Genomic DNA, 14047 nt, shown 5'->3' with positions numbered 1-14047 from the left:
TTCAACCAAGTGCGTCGCCTTGGAGATCCCCAGTTTTGTTCGTGGACAAGAAGGATGGTGCCACTCGTTTATGTACGGATTACCGTAAGCTTAACGATGTCACCATCAAGAACAAGTACCCCTTGCCAAAAATAGAAGATCTGTTTGATCAGCTGACCGGTGCCAAAGTGTTTTCTAAGATTGATCTTAGAACTGGTTACCACCAACTGAAGATTCGTGCCACCGACATTCCCAAAACTGCCTTTACCACCAGATATGGATTGTATGAGTACAATGTCATGTCATTTGGATTGACCAATGCCCCCGCTTATTTCATGAATCTCATGAATGAGATCTTTATGAAATTCCTGGATAAATTTGTCGTTGTTTTCATCGACGACATTCTTATCTACTCCAAATCCGAAGAAGAACATGAGCATCATTTGGAAGTTGTCCTAGATACCCTTCGGGAGCATCAGTTGTATGCCAAGTTCAGCAAATGTGAGTTCTGGTTGAAGGAAGTAGGATTCCTGGGACATATCTTGTCTGCAGGAGGAATTGCCGTTGACCCCTCAAAAATCAAGACCGTTGAGGAATGGAACGCCCCAACCACCCGCATCGAAGTCCGTGCGTTTCTCGGATTGGCGGGATACTACCGCCGGTTTGTTGAAGGATTCTCGAGCATCGCAAGACCAATGACTCAGTTGCTGAAGAAGGACAAGAAGTTTGACTGGACAGATAAATGTGAAGAGAGTTTCCAACAACTCAAGAGTAGATTGACCTCAGCCCCAATATTGATCATGCCGGACATCACCAAGCCATTTGATGTGTATTGTGACGCCTCCAAGATTGGTCTTGGATGTGTGTTGATGCAAGAAGGCAAAGTGATATCATACCTGTCAAGACAACTGAAGCAACATGAGCAAAATTACCCAACCCATGACTTGGAGCTAGCAGCCGTGGTTTTAGCCCTGAAAGTATGGCGTCATTACCTCATGGGTAATCGATGCGAGATCTATTCGGATCATAAGAGCTTGAAGTATATCTTCACTCAGAAGGAGCTGAATATGAGGCAGCGCAGATGGATAGAGTTGATCAAGGATTATGACATGGAAATTCACTACCACCCCGGCAAGGCCAATGTGGTAGCGGATGCCCTGAGTAGACTGCCGTGTCAGTTGAATTCCATGATCGCAATCGAGCAACCCAGCCTATTTCAGGAGCTTGAACAGTTTAGACTTGAACTCGTTAGCGAAGGATTTCTAGCCAGCATTGAACTCCAACCCACCCTGATTAGTCAGATCAAGGAAGCTCAGAAGGGAAAAGCTAGTATTGATGGGATCAAGAGCCAAATAGCTGCGGGAAAGGCCCCGGGATTCACCGTAGATGAAGAAGGAGTGCTATGGTACAACGGACGCCTTTGCGTGCCGTCAGATTCAGAGTTGAAGCAAGTTATTCTGAAAGAAGCCCATGACACCCTTTACTCCATTCATCCCGGAGGAACCAAGATGTACCAAGATTTGAAAGAGCAATTTTGGTGGCATGGAATGAAGAGAGAAATTGGAAGCTACATCGCCAAATGTGATATCTGTCAGCGAGTCAAGGCAGAACATCAACGCCCCGCAGGACTGTTGCAACCCCTACAGATTCCCGAATGGAAGTGGGATTCCGTAGGAATGGACTTCATCACCGGACTGCCCAAATCTAGTAAAGGAAATGATTCTATTTGGGTAGTGGTCGACAGGTTGACCAAAGTCGCCCACTTCATCCCCGTCAAGACAACCTATCAAGGACCGAGACTAGCAGAGTTATATATCTCACGGATAGTCAGCTTGCACGGAACCCCGAAGTCAATAGTATCCGATAGAGGATCCCAATTCACCTCCAGATTCTGGCAGAAAGTACATGAAGGACTCGGAACTCGGCTGAATTTCAGCACAGCCTATCACCCGCAGACGGATGGACAGACTGAACGAGTCAACCAGATACTGGAAGATATGTTGAGAGCCTGTGTGCTAGAGTATGGATCCAAGTGGGAAGACTGCTTGCCTTACGCGGAATTCTCGTACAACAATAGTTATCAAGCCAGTTTGCAAATGGCCCCCTTTGAAGCCCTGTACGGAAGGAAGTGCCGTACCCCCCTGAACTGGTCGGAAGTCGGAGAGAGTCAAGTCTTTGGACCAGATATTCTCCGAGAAGCTGAAGAGAAGGTTCACAAGATCCGCGAATACCTCAAGACAGCCCAATCAAGACAGAAGAGCTACGCCGACAAGAGACGCCGAGAGATGACCTTCGCGATTGGAGATTTCGTCTATCTCAAAGTGTCCCCCCTTAAAGGAATGCAGAGATTCCAGCTTAGAGGAAAGGTTGCACCCAGATTTGTAGGACCCTTCAAAGTCCTGAGTCGCCGAGGAGAAGTATCCTATCAACTGGAGTTACCAGAAGAAATGTCAGCGGTACACAATGTGTTTCATATCTCATTACTCCGGAAGTGCTTAGAGGTACCTGAGAAGACCGAGGTTTTCAAGAACATCGATCATCGAGCGGTGGATATCAACTCAGACCTGACATACCGCTAAGTGCCTATTCGCATCTTGGAAGAAGCTTTCAGAACCACCCGCACTAGGACTATCAAGTTTCTGAAGATCCAATGGAGTAACCACACCGAAGAAGAAGCCACTTGGGAGAGAGAAGACTTCATGAAGACTGAGTACCCAGATCTCTTTAGTACCTAGTTTTCTTTAAGATCTCGGGACGAGATCTTTTGTAAGGGGGAAGGGTTTGTAACATCCCAAGTTTCAACCAAATGAATAAAGAGAGAAAAGTCCATTACTCAATTTTCCCAACAAACAAAAACTTTTCTATTTTGCATATAGTGTTCCATATAGTTCTATGCATAATGTGCTTTTCTTTTGTGCAATTGCCATGATGAGTGTTGATATGTTGATCACTTGCTATTAGACCCTAAACCAAGATCACAAAACCCTAAATGGAGGAAATTAAAAGAATTGGAAAATAATTCCAAATTCCCTCTCATACACATAAGAGCAAATTTGCAAATCTTCATCTTAGGCCACCATTGCTTGACCTATGGTTTCTAAAACTCTTATATAACAAAAACAAACCCAAATGCATCAAAGAAACAAGAATCAAAGCAAAGAAAAACTCAAAGCTATCACACATATGATAATGGTCATTTGGTCACATTTTATTTTCTTCACCACTTTGCCCCCATTTATCTTCTGGTTCCTCAACCAAACTTAGTAAACTATGACCACCTCATCCAAGACCATGTGATGATGAACAATTTTGGTGTTGACCATCATCCCTAGAGTTGACTAGGTTGACCAGAAATGAAGTGTCAAGATGGGACCCGAGAGTGAAACCTAGATCACCTCAATTTCAAAATTTTGCAAATCTTCTCCAATTTGAACCACACCACCACCATTCTAACACATAATTAATATGTTTGAACTCCACCAAAAAGAATTTCGAAATTCAAAAGTTTTGTTCATGCGGCCATTGTATCAAACACTTGGCAGGCAGTAATCTGGTTCGGTGTTACACCTCTTTACCCAGCAGATTCTAGCCTAAACCACCTTTATCTTATGATCATAAAGTTCCTCTGCATCTCCTGCATCGAGCCTGGTACTTGCTTGGTCGTTTAAAGTAGAGAAACAAACCTAAACTATGGCATGCCGTGACCATGTCGGCCACCTTTGGTCACCTCCTCCCTGACCCTCCCCTCTCTCCTCCACCATGTCCAGGAGCATCTCTGGAGCACAAGGACTCTGCCAGTACCCAGCCCGAGCTCGCCAAGGCACGGCATTGGCCAAACGAGGCGTGCCCAAAACGTGCCAGTGCACGCCAGTACGCGCGCTCACCGCACTCTGGACGCGCCAGGACGCCACGCGCTCGAGCACCCTCGTCCTCCCCTGCAAAGCCTAGCACTGCGTCGAGCAACGCCTCCCTCTCCTCTAGCCACTAGACATGCTCAAGCACGCGCAGAAGCCTTGTCGCCGTCGTCCTCGTCGGAATCTTGCCGCAGTACTGCCGCACTCAATTCATAGCCCTGAACGATTCCGTCAGCTTTGGCAGCGCCGAAAGATGCCTCAGCATCGCCATGCCACCGCCCATTGAGTGCCGTCCTTCGCTTGCCCTTTCGATCGCCGGAGACGCCGCGCCATGCTTGCCCCTTCACAGCACCCCACGGCACACCTCGACCCTATAAATAGAGCCACTCCCAGCACGATCACCTCACACCATTCGACTCCCCTCTCCTCACTGATCCTGCTCACCACCATAGCTCGTCCAATTACTGCCGGAGGCGCCCCAATTGCAAGATCACCGCCGCCGGAGCCAGTACATCGACGCCGTTGATCCACGCCTCCCCGAGCCTCGCCACTGCTACCAGACGCTCCCTCGCCATCGACAACGTCGCCTCGCACCCAGCAGCACCCCGCGGGAACCTCGGTAGGTCCTCTGACCCCCTACGCCCGCCGCCAGAACCTCGCCCTCTCGCCGGAGAAGACGACGGCTGCGAGCCGTCGATCTATCATCTAATCCGACGCCTCCTATCGCTCATACCGTTTCGCGCTTTAAGAGCCACTGACGGGCGGAGCCCACCCTGTCAGGCGGCCCGCGTGTGCGAGTCACACTGCTGGGCCAGCTCAGCTCGTTTCGTCTGTGTAGCCCGTTTAGCTTTCCCGCCAAGCCCATTAATTCAAAAACCAAATTTATGTTTAGTTCAAATGTCCTGCAGATGCTTTAGTAAAAATTGAATAGTTTGAAATCTACAATTCCAAATCTAGCAAACTTTATACCGTTGGAAAGCCAATGAATTTATCTAACTAATGCCACTGGTCCCACTTCCAAATTCGTAGTAGATTTAATCTACTAAAAATAACAAGACAGGGACTTTGGCAGATTCAAACTTTATTTAAAATTCAACCAAAATTGATTTTGGGTTGATTCCAACTCTCATAGCTCACAAATGATGTACTCTAATTGATTATCCAATAATCTAGCCAGGTTGTTTGCATGATCATGAACTAGATCAAAATAGTGACTATGGAGCCATTTCTAGTGCATTTAAACTTGGAATTCAAATTCTTTAAATAGTATGAGAGCCTCCCTCTCATTTAAATCTTGATCTTAAGTAATACAAGAAGAGGTAATGACCTTGGGTTAATAAACCTCTGATTGTTATTACTTAAAGATTTTAAATCATTTATATGTTAGTCTTAAATTGCATAAGGTGTAGCACCTTATTTAAATTATACTCCCTCATAATAGATATGAAATGTTGACCTTGGTCAACTTATATTTCATACCTTATTATTATGGGTGGAGATTAAATCTTAAAAAGATAGAATGAGAGGAAATTATTTTCTCTCCAAAGGATTAAATAGCAATTCAAATCAATACTTATAATGAGAGGAAATTATTTTTCTCTTAAATAAAAATGAACCAAGTAAATTCACCATGCCATGAATAATGTGATGTTAGGATTACTTGAGTGAACCCTTTGGTGTGTTTTAGTCTAGTATGCAAGATTGGTTTGGTGTTTATACCCCTTATTCGTGTATAGACGCTAGTACCGAGGAAGGTCACGAGGAGGATGTCTACTCTCAGGAGGAGGAGGAAAACTTTGACCACTACCCTGCTCAAGGCAAGCTAGCACTCTTGCCCAGTTCCCAAGTGTAAAGCTCTAAAGGAGCAAGGCATCATTATGCTTAAATTTCGGTTCAAGGATCTAACCCCCAGTTTTATTCTTACAAGCTTTTGCTTAGTTAATTAAAGCTTGCTTTTATAGTTAACTTTGGTCTGAATATGGAGTAGAACAAGAGTATCGAACTTAGCCTAAGAAGCTTATGAGTTAGGTAGCACTCCTCAGGACTAGTTGCTAGTGCTAACAAATAAAATTGACTACTCTAGTGGGGAACATGTGAATTGTTTTTTGAATTTGAAACCTTGGAATGATGAGTCATTCCATTGAATGAATTTTTGAAGGTGAATATGACCAAGAGAAGATAGTGATTTTTGATCAAAACTGGTGTTGGTTTTGGATGCGATACCTTTCCAAGTATACAAGTACCCCCACAATACCTGATTATGGGTAGGGCTTAACTAGAAATTTGTGTGTCTTAGTATGGGTTACCTCTAAACAAGCATCATGGGGGTTATGCCGAGGCTGCCTCTGTTAAGAGTGGAATGGTGTGAATATGAGGTGAATGTACGACCCAAGCCCTGTGCAGTTCTCGGGTTGACGGTTTGTTTCCACCGGGAGGCCAAGCTCATGGGGAGAGGTGCCTATACTAGGGTGTATAAGTGAAAGGTTAAGGTTGATGATCCGCGTACTGAGTTACGATGATTCGGGGTTCTCCTCGACGGATGTAATCAAAAGTTGTGGCAAAGAGTACAACCTCTGCAGAGTGTTAAACCTATTCGAATAGCCGTGTCCACGGTTACGGACGAGTGGAAAGGCCATACTGTTCCATGGTCAGAACTTTTGCCTTGAAAAGAGTTGTTGAATTAAAAAGGTGATTTGACTGGAATCACAATGATTTGTGGGAATGACACTAATGTTCCCACTTGAGTTAGTCTAGCAAATGAAGAGTCGTTACTAAAAAGTTATTGAACTAAAACTTGGCTTTATGCAAATAAACCTAGAGCTTAGCACCCCTTACTACAATTGTTGAGTTATTACACTAGTATTAGTTTGCGAGTACTTTAAAGTACTCATGGCTGTGTCCCTGGCTATTCAAATGCCAGAATATGAAGAGGAGCAACAGTATCAGGATGACGGACAACAGGACGTCTACGATAACTAGGATCGTCTTCTAACGTCATGCGTTGCCTGTGGAATAGCTAGTCCACTACTACTTCGCTTCCGCTACGTATTTGTGTGTTGAATAATCTATTTGTGTAATATGGGATCATGTGATCCATTGTTGTAAGACAAGTATGTGTTGTAATAAATGATGACTCTATGCTACTTAACTATTATGTCTCGCAAAAACAATCTTCCTGGGATTGCGATGTATGATATAATGGGCATCTGGACTTAAAAAAATCCGGGTGTTGACAAGTTGGTATCAGAGCCATTGTTTGACCTTAGGAGGCCCTAGTTAGAATGGACGTCTGAAAATTTTAGTTTCAAATTCAATAAAAGGAATAGTTACGAAAACATATTCACCCTCTTACCTTTGGGATCTTCTTCAAAACCTTAAATCCATGCTCTTCCTTATGAGTGAATTAAAAGTTTGAACACTTGCACTTCTCTAACTTACTCATCTAATTCCTCGACAGATGGAGACGTTCACCCAGACGGAGTTCTACCAGCTCAGGAATGGTGGGGACCTGATCTTCGAGAGGGATCTCTTTGCCCTGTCGGAGTTTCTTGGACGCCCACCCCCAGAGTTCTTCGGGGTCAGGTCAACGACCAGCCCGGAGGACAGCTGCAGTGGGTCATCATGGCCGACCTCCGCGGAAAGCTCACGTTCCCCAGGACTGAGAGGATCCAGTTCTCTTTCAGGGAGAACAACTGGCCCGACGGACTCGGTCGTGGTCTGCAGGAAGCGCTCGCACGTCTGTGTGGGCAGAACGCGATGGCCATCCAGGAGGAACGCTTTGCTCACTACGCAAGGCACAACTCCCTTGGAGTACCCATGAACCTGCCGTCTCACCCCCAGCTGAGGCACCATGTGGACCACCTCGACTTCATGCTGAACGAGACTCAAACGGAGCTGGACAACTCCCGCGCATACGCCAACCACACCCACATCCAGCTGGCTCACCAGGCCGAGATCATCAAGGTCATCGCCAAGGAGCGTAGGACTCTTCGCCGCCTGAACGCGAAGAAGGACTACACCATCTCTCGCCTCCGAGCCAAGATAGCATCACTGAAGGAGACTATCGAAGCCCAGGCCGAACAACTCCAGGATCTGGAGGGAGAAGGCGAAGGAGAAGACATCCAGGGAGATGGATACTCCTATGTAAGCAATGACAATGACTATGAAGAAGAAGACGATGAAGACCTGGCCTTCCACCCCTATGAGGATGGCCATGAGCACCTGGAAGCCGGGATGTACAACACTTTCCCGATCAACGTTGACGGAGTGTAGCCTTACATAAGCACTTGAGTAGCATGATTGGTACCAGTCCCTTGTATCGTAGAATGGTGAAAGGGTTCTTCAAACCCTCCGGTGTGTTAGTTTGTAATCTGTGCTACTTGAATGAATAAGATGGTGTTTAGTTTCAACATGTCAAGAACTCAAGTTTTAAACTTTGTGAACTTTTACCCAAAATAAGCCATAGAAATTTCCCTCTCATCTCATGATCTATATCCATGTTCAGATGGCACCCCCAACTCGCAGCACCAATCAGGATGCAATGATGCAGATGTTGCAAATGATGATGGCTGATAGAGAGGCTGAAAGAGCTGAAAGGGAAGCCAATATCGCCGCACTGCAACAAATTGCTCAAGGCAACCAAGGCCATGGAAACCACGATCACCCGGGATCCAAACTGAAGAACTTCCAGAACACCAACCCACCTATGTTTAGTAAGACGGAAGAGCCCCTTGATGCGGATGACTGGCTCCAAACCATGGAGAACAATCTTGAAGTTGCCGGAGTCGAAGACAATGAGAAGGTGCTGTTTGCCACCCACTATTTGGCAGGACCTGCACGAGCCTGGTGGACAAGTGCCCGTGCATTGAATGCGGGGCAAATGATGACCTGGGCAGATTTCAAGCTCAAGTTCAGCAAGTATCATGTGCCCCCGGGTCTGATCAAGAAGATGAGGGACGAGTTCAGGGAACTCAAGCAAGGCAGACTGACCGTGGTAGAATACCGCGACAGATTCCTCACTCTGTCAAGGTACGCCCCAGATGAGACAGATACCACCGAGAAGCGGAAGGAGAGATTCCTTAACGGACTGCATGATGAGATGCAGACCGTGCTGGTCAACATTCCTTTTGCTGACCTTGAAGCCCTGGTGGACTCAGCCATCCAGATGGAGGGAAAACTCAACCAAGCCAACGAGAACCGCAAGCGCCGCATGATGCACCAGAGTGGACCCAGCAATACCCCCAGGTTTCGCCCCAGCTCAGGCGGAGGGTTTTCCCCAAGAAACAACAAGCCCCCGATGCAGATGTCACGTCCGGGTTATCAGAACCGGAGTGGAGGAAACCCCAGGCCAGGAGGCCACCACAACAACAGCAACTACAACAACAACAACAACTTCAACCGCGCTCCGCCCAGAGCCCCCAACCACAACAACAACAACTCCAACACTGCTCCGAGGACTGGGAGCAACGCTGTTCCTATCACCCCCAAGGACAAGTCCACCATCAATTGTTACGAGTGTGGAGTGTTGGGGCACTACTCCAATGAATGCCCCAAAAGACTCGCCAAGACTGCCTCCAACGCCTCTGCACCTGCTCAGCAGCAACGCCGTGTCGCCAACGGCAAGAAGTTCACCCCCAACAACCCGAACAACCGCAGCGGCCGCCTCTTTCACATGAGTGCGGAAGAAGCTCAGGAAGCCCCAGATGTCGTACTGGGTATGTTCTCTGTTAACTCAATACCTGCAAGAGTGCTGTTTGATTCTGGAGCATCGCACTCATTTGTTACTGAAGATTTTGCATGCACTAGTAAGATTCAACCCATCAGTTTGAAGCATGTCATGATAGTTCAAATACCTGGTTCAACAACTAAAGCTAGAAAAATTTGCAAAGATGTGCCTATCAGAATACAGGAAATAGATTTTTATGCAAATTTGATTGTTCTGGGAACAAAAGGTTTGGAAGTAGTACTGGGTATGGACTGGATGTCGAAACACCATGGACTGATTGATTGTGCCAAGAAGGCCATCACCATGACTAGTAGCACCGGAGTGTTAGTGAAGCATGTGTCTGAAAGACTGCCCAGAAAGTTTACCTGCAATCAGAGTTTAGCCAAACCCATCTTGGATCAGATCAGGGTCATCTGTCGATACCCCGATGTGTTTTCTGATGATCTACCCGGTATGCCCCCAGATCGGGATATCGAGTTTATCATTGAGTTAATCCCTGGAACAGGACCTATAGCCCAGAGAGCCTATAGTATGAACCCGGCAGAGTTAGTGGAACTGAAGAAGCAACTGGATGATATGTTGTTCAAAGGTCTGATTCAACCAAGTGCGTCGCCTTGGAGATCCCCAGTTTTGTTCGTGGACAAGAAGGATGGTGCCACTCGTTTATGTACGGATTACCGTAAGCTTAACGATGTCACCATCAAGAACAAGTACCCCTTGCCAAAAATAGAAGATCTGTTTGATCAGCTGACCGGTGCCAAAGTGTTTTCTAAGATTGATCTTAGAACTGGTTACCACCAACTGAAGATTCGTGCCACCGACATTCCCAAAACTGCCTTTACCACCAGATATGGATTGTATGAGTACAATGTCATGTCATTTGGATTGACCAATGCCCCCGCTTATTTCATGAATCTCATGAATAAGATCTTTATGAAATTCCTGGATAAATTTGTCGTTGTTTTCATCGACGACATTCTTATCTACTCCAAATCCGAAGAAGAACATGAGCATCATTTGGAAGTTGTCCTAGATACCCTTCGGGAGCATCAGTTGTACGCCAAGTTCAGCAAATGTGAGTTCTGGTTGAAGGAAGTAGGATTCCTGGGACATATCTTGTCTGCAGGAGGAATTGCCGTTGACCCCTCAAAAATCAAGACCGTTGAGGAATGGAACGCCCCAACCACCCAGACTGAAGTCCGTGCGTTTCTCGGATTGGCGGGATACTACCGCCGGTTTGTTGAAGGATTCTCGAGCATCGCAAGACCAATGACTCAGTTGCTGAAGAAGGACAAGAAGTTTGACTGGACAGATAAATGTGAAGAGAGTTTCCAACAACTCAAGAGTAGATTGACCTCAGCCCCAATATTGATCATGCCGAACATCACCAAGCCATTTGATGTGTATTGTGACGCCTCCAAGATTGGTCTTGGATGTGTGTTGATGCAAGAAGGCAAAGTGATATCATACCTGTCAAGACAACTGAAGCAACATGAGCAAAATTACCCAACCCATGACTTGGAGCTAGCAGCCGTGGTTTTAGCCCTGAAAGTATGGCGTCATTACCTCATGGGTAATCGATGCGAGATCTATTCGGATCATAAGAGCTTGAAGTATATCTTCACTCAGAAGGAGCTGAATATGAGGCAGCGCAGATGGATAGAGTTGATCAAGGATTATGACATGGAAATTCACTACCACCCCGGCAAGGCCAATGTGGTAGCGGATGCCCTGAGTAGACTGCCGTGTCAGTTGAATTCCATGATCGCAATCGAGCAACCCAGCCTATTTCAGGAGTTTGAACAGTTTAGACTTGAACTCGTTAGCGAAGGATTTCTAGCCAGTATTGAACTCCAACCCACCCTGATTAGTCAGATCAAGGAAGCTCAGAAGGGAAAAGCTAGTATTGATGGGATCAAGAGCCAAATAGCTGCGGGAAAGGCCCCGGGATTCACCGTAGATGAAGAAGGAGTGCTATGGTACAACGGACGCCTTTGCGTGCCGTCAGATTCAGAGTTGAAGCAAGTTATTCTGAAAGAAGCCCATGCCACCCTTTACTCCATTCATCCCGGAGGAACCAAGATGTACCAAGATTTGAAAGAGCAATTTTGGTGGCATGGAATGAAGAGAGAAATTGGAAGCTACATCGCCAAATGTGATATCTGTCAGCGAGTCAAGGCAGAACATCAATGCCCCGCAGGACTGTTGCAACCCCTACAGATTCCCGAATGGAAGTGGGATTCCGTAGGAATGGACTTCATCACCGGACTGCCCAAATCTAGTAAAGGAAATGATTCTATTTGGGTAGTGGTCGACAGGTTGACCAAAGTCGCCCACTTCATCCCCGTCAAGACCACCTATCAAGGACCGAGACTAGCAGAGTTATATATCTCACGGATAGTCAGCTTGCACGGAACCCCGAAGTCAATAGTATCCGATAGAGGATCCCAATTCACCTCTAGATTCTGGCAGAAAGTACATGAAGGACTCGGAACTCGGCTGAATTTCAGCACAGCCTATCACCCGCAGACGGATGGACAGACTGAACGAGTCAACCAGATACTGGAAGATATGTTGAGAGCCTGTGTGCTAGAGTATGGATCCAAGTGGGAAGACTGCTTGCCTTACGCGGAATTCTCGTACAACAACAATTATCAAGCCAGTTTGCAAATGGCCCCCTTTGAAGCCCTGTACGGAAGGAAGTGCTGTACCCCCCTGAACTGGTCGGAAGTCAGAGAGAGTCAAGTCTTTGGACCAGATATTCTCCGAGAAGTTGAAGAGAAGGTTCACAAGATCCGCGAATACCTCAAGACAGCCCAATCAAGACAGAAGAGCTACGCCGACAAGAGACGCCGAGAGATGACCTTCGCGATTGGAGATTTCGTCTATCTCAAAGTGTCCCCCCTTAAAGGAATGCAGAGATTCCAGCTTAGAGGAAAGCTTGCACTCAGATATGTAGGACCCTTCAAAGTCCTGAGTCGCCGAGGAGAAGTATCCTATCAACTGGAGTTACCAGAAGAAATGTCAGCGGTACACAATGTGTTTCATATCTCATTACTCCGGAAGTGCTTAGAGGTACCTGAGAAGACCGAGGTTTTCAAGAACATCGATCATCGAGCGGTGGATATCAACTCAGACCTGACATACCGCGAAGTGCCTATTCGCATCTTGGAAGAAGCTTTCAGAACCACCCGCACCAGGAGTATCAAGTTTCTGAAGATCCAATGGAGTAACCACACCGAAGAAGAAGCCACTTGGGAGAGAGAAGACTTCATGAAGACTGAGTACCCAGATCTCTTTAGTACCTAGTTTTCTTTAAGGTCTCGGGACGAGATCTTTTGTAAGGGGGGAGGGTTTGTAACATCCCAAGTTTCAACCAAATGAATAAAGAGAGAAAAGTCCATTACTCAATTTTCCCAACAAACAAAAACTTTTCTATTTTGCATATAGTGTTCCATATAGTTCTATGCATAATGTGCTTTTCTTTTGTGCAATTGCCATGATGAGTGTTGATATGTTGATCACTTGCTATTAGACCCTAAACCAAGATCACAAAACCCTAAATGGAGGAAATTAAAAGAATTGGAAAATAATTCCAAATTCCCTCTCATACACATAAGAGCAAATTTGCAAATCTTCATCTTAGGCCACCATTGCTTGACCTATGGTTTCTAAAACTCTTATATAACAAAAACAAACCTAAATGCATCAAAGAAACAAGAATCAAAGCAAAGAAAAACTCAAAGCTATCACACATTTGATAATGGTCATTTGGTCACATTTTATTTTCTTCACCACTTTGCCCCCATTTATCTTCTGGTTCCTCAACCAAACTTAGTAAACTATGACCACCTCATCCAAGACCATGTGATGATGAACAATTTTGGTGTTGACCATCATCCCTAGAGTTGACTAGGTTGACCAGAAATGAAGTGTCAAGAGGGGACCCGAGAGTGAAACCTAGATCACCTCAATTTCAAAATTTTGCAAATCTTCTCCAATTTGAACCACACCACCACCATTCTAACACATAATTAATATGTTTGAACTCCACCAAAAAGAATTTCGAAATTCAAAAGTTTTGTTCATGCGGCCATTGTATCAAACACTTGGCAGGCAGTAATCTGGTTCGGTGTTACACCTCTTTACCCAGCAGATTCTAGCCTAAACCACCTTTATCTTATGATCATAAAGTTCCTCTGCATCTCCTGCATCGAGCCTGGTACTTGCTTGGTCGTTTAAAGTAGAGAAACAAACCTAAACTATGGCATGCCGTGGCCATGCCGGCCACCTTTGGTCACCTCCTCCCTGACCCTCCCCTCTCTCCTCCACCATGTCCAGGAGCATCTCTGGAGCACAAGGACTCTGCCAGTACCCAGCCCGAGCTCGCCAAGGCACGGCATTGGCCAAACGAGGCGTGCCCAAAACGTGCCAGTGCACGCCAGTACGCGCGCTCACCGTGCTCTGGACGCGCCAGGATGCCACGCGC

This window comes from Lolium perenne, chromosome 6, assembly GCF_019359855.2.
Source record: "Lolium perenne isolate Kyuss_39 chromosome 6, Kyuss_2.0, whole genome shotgun sequence".
Taxonomy (NCBI): domain Eukaryota; kingdom Viridiplantae; phylum Streptophyta; class Magnoliopsida; order Poales; family Poaceae; genus Lolium; species Lolium perenne.
Note: the sequence above shows the minus strand (reverse complement) of the source record.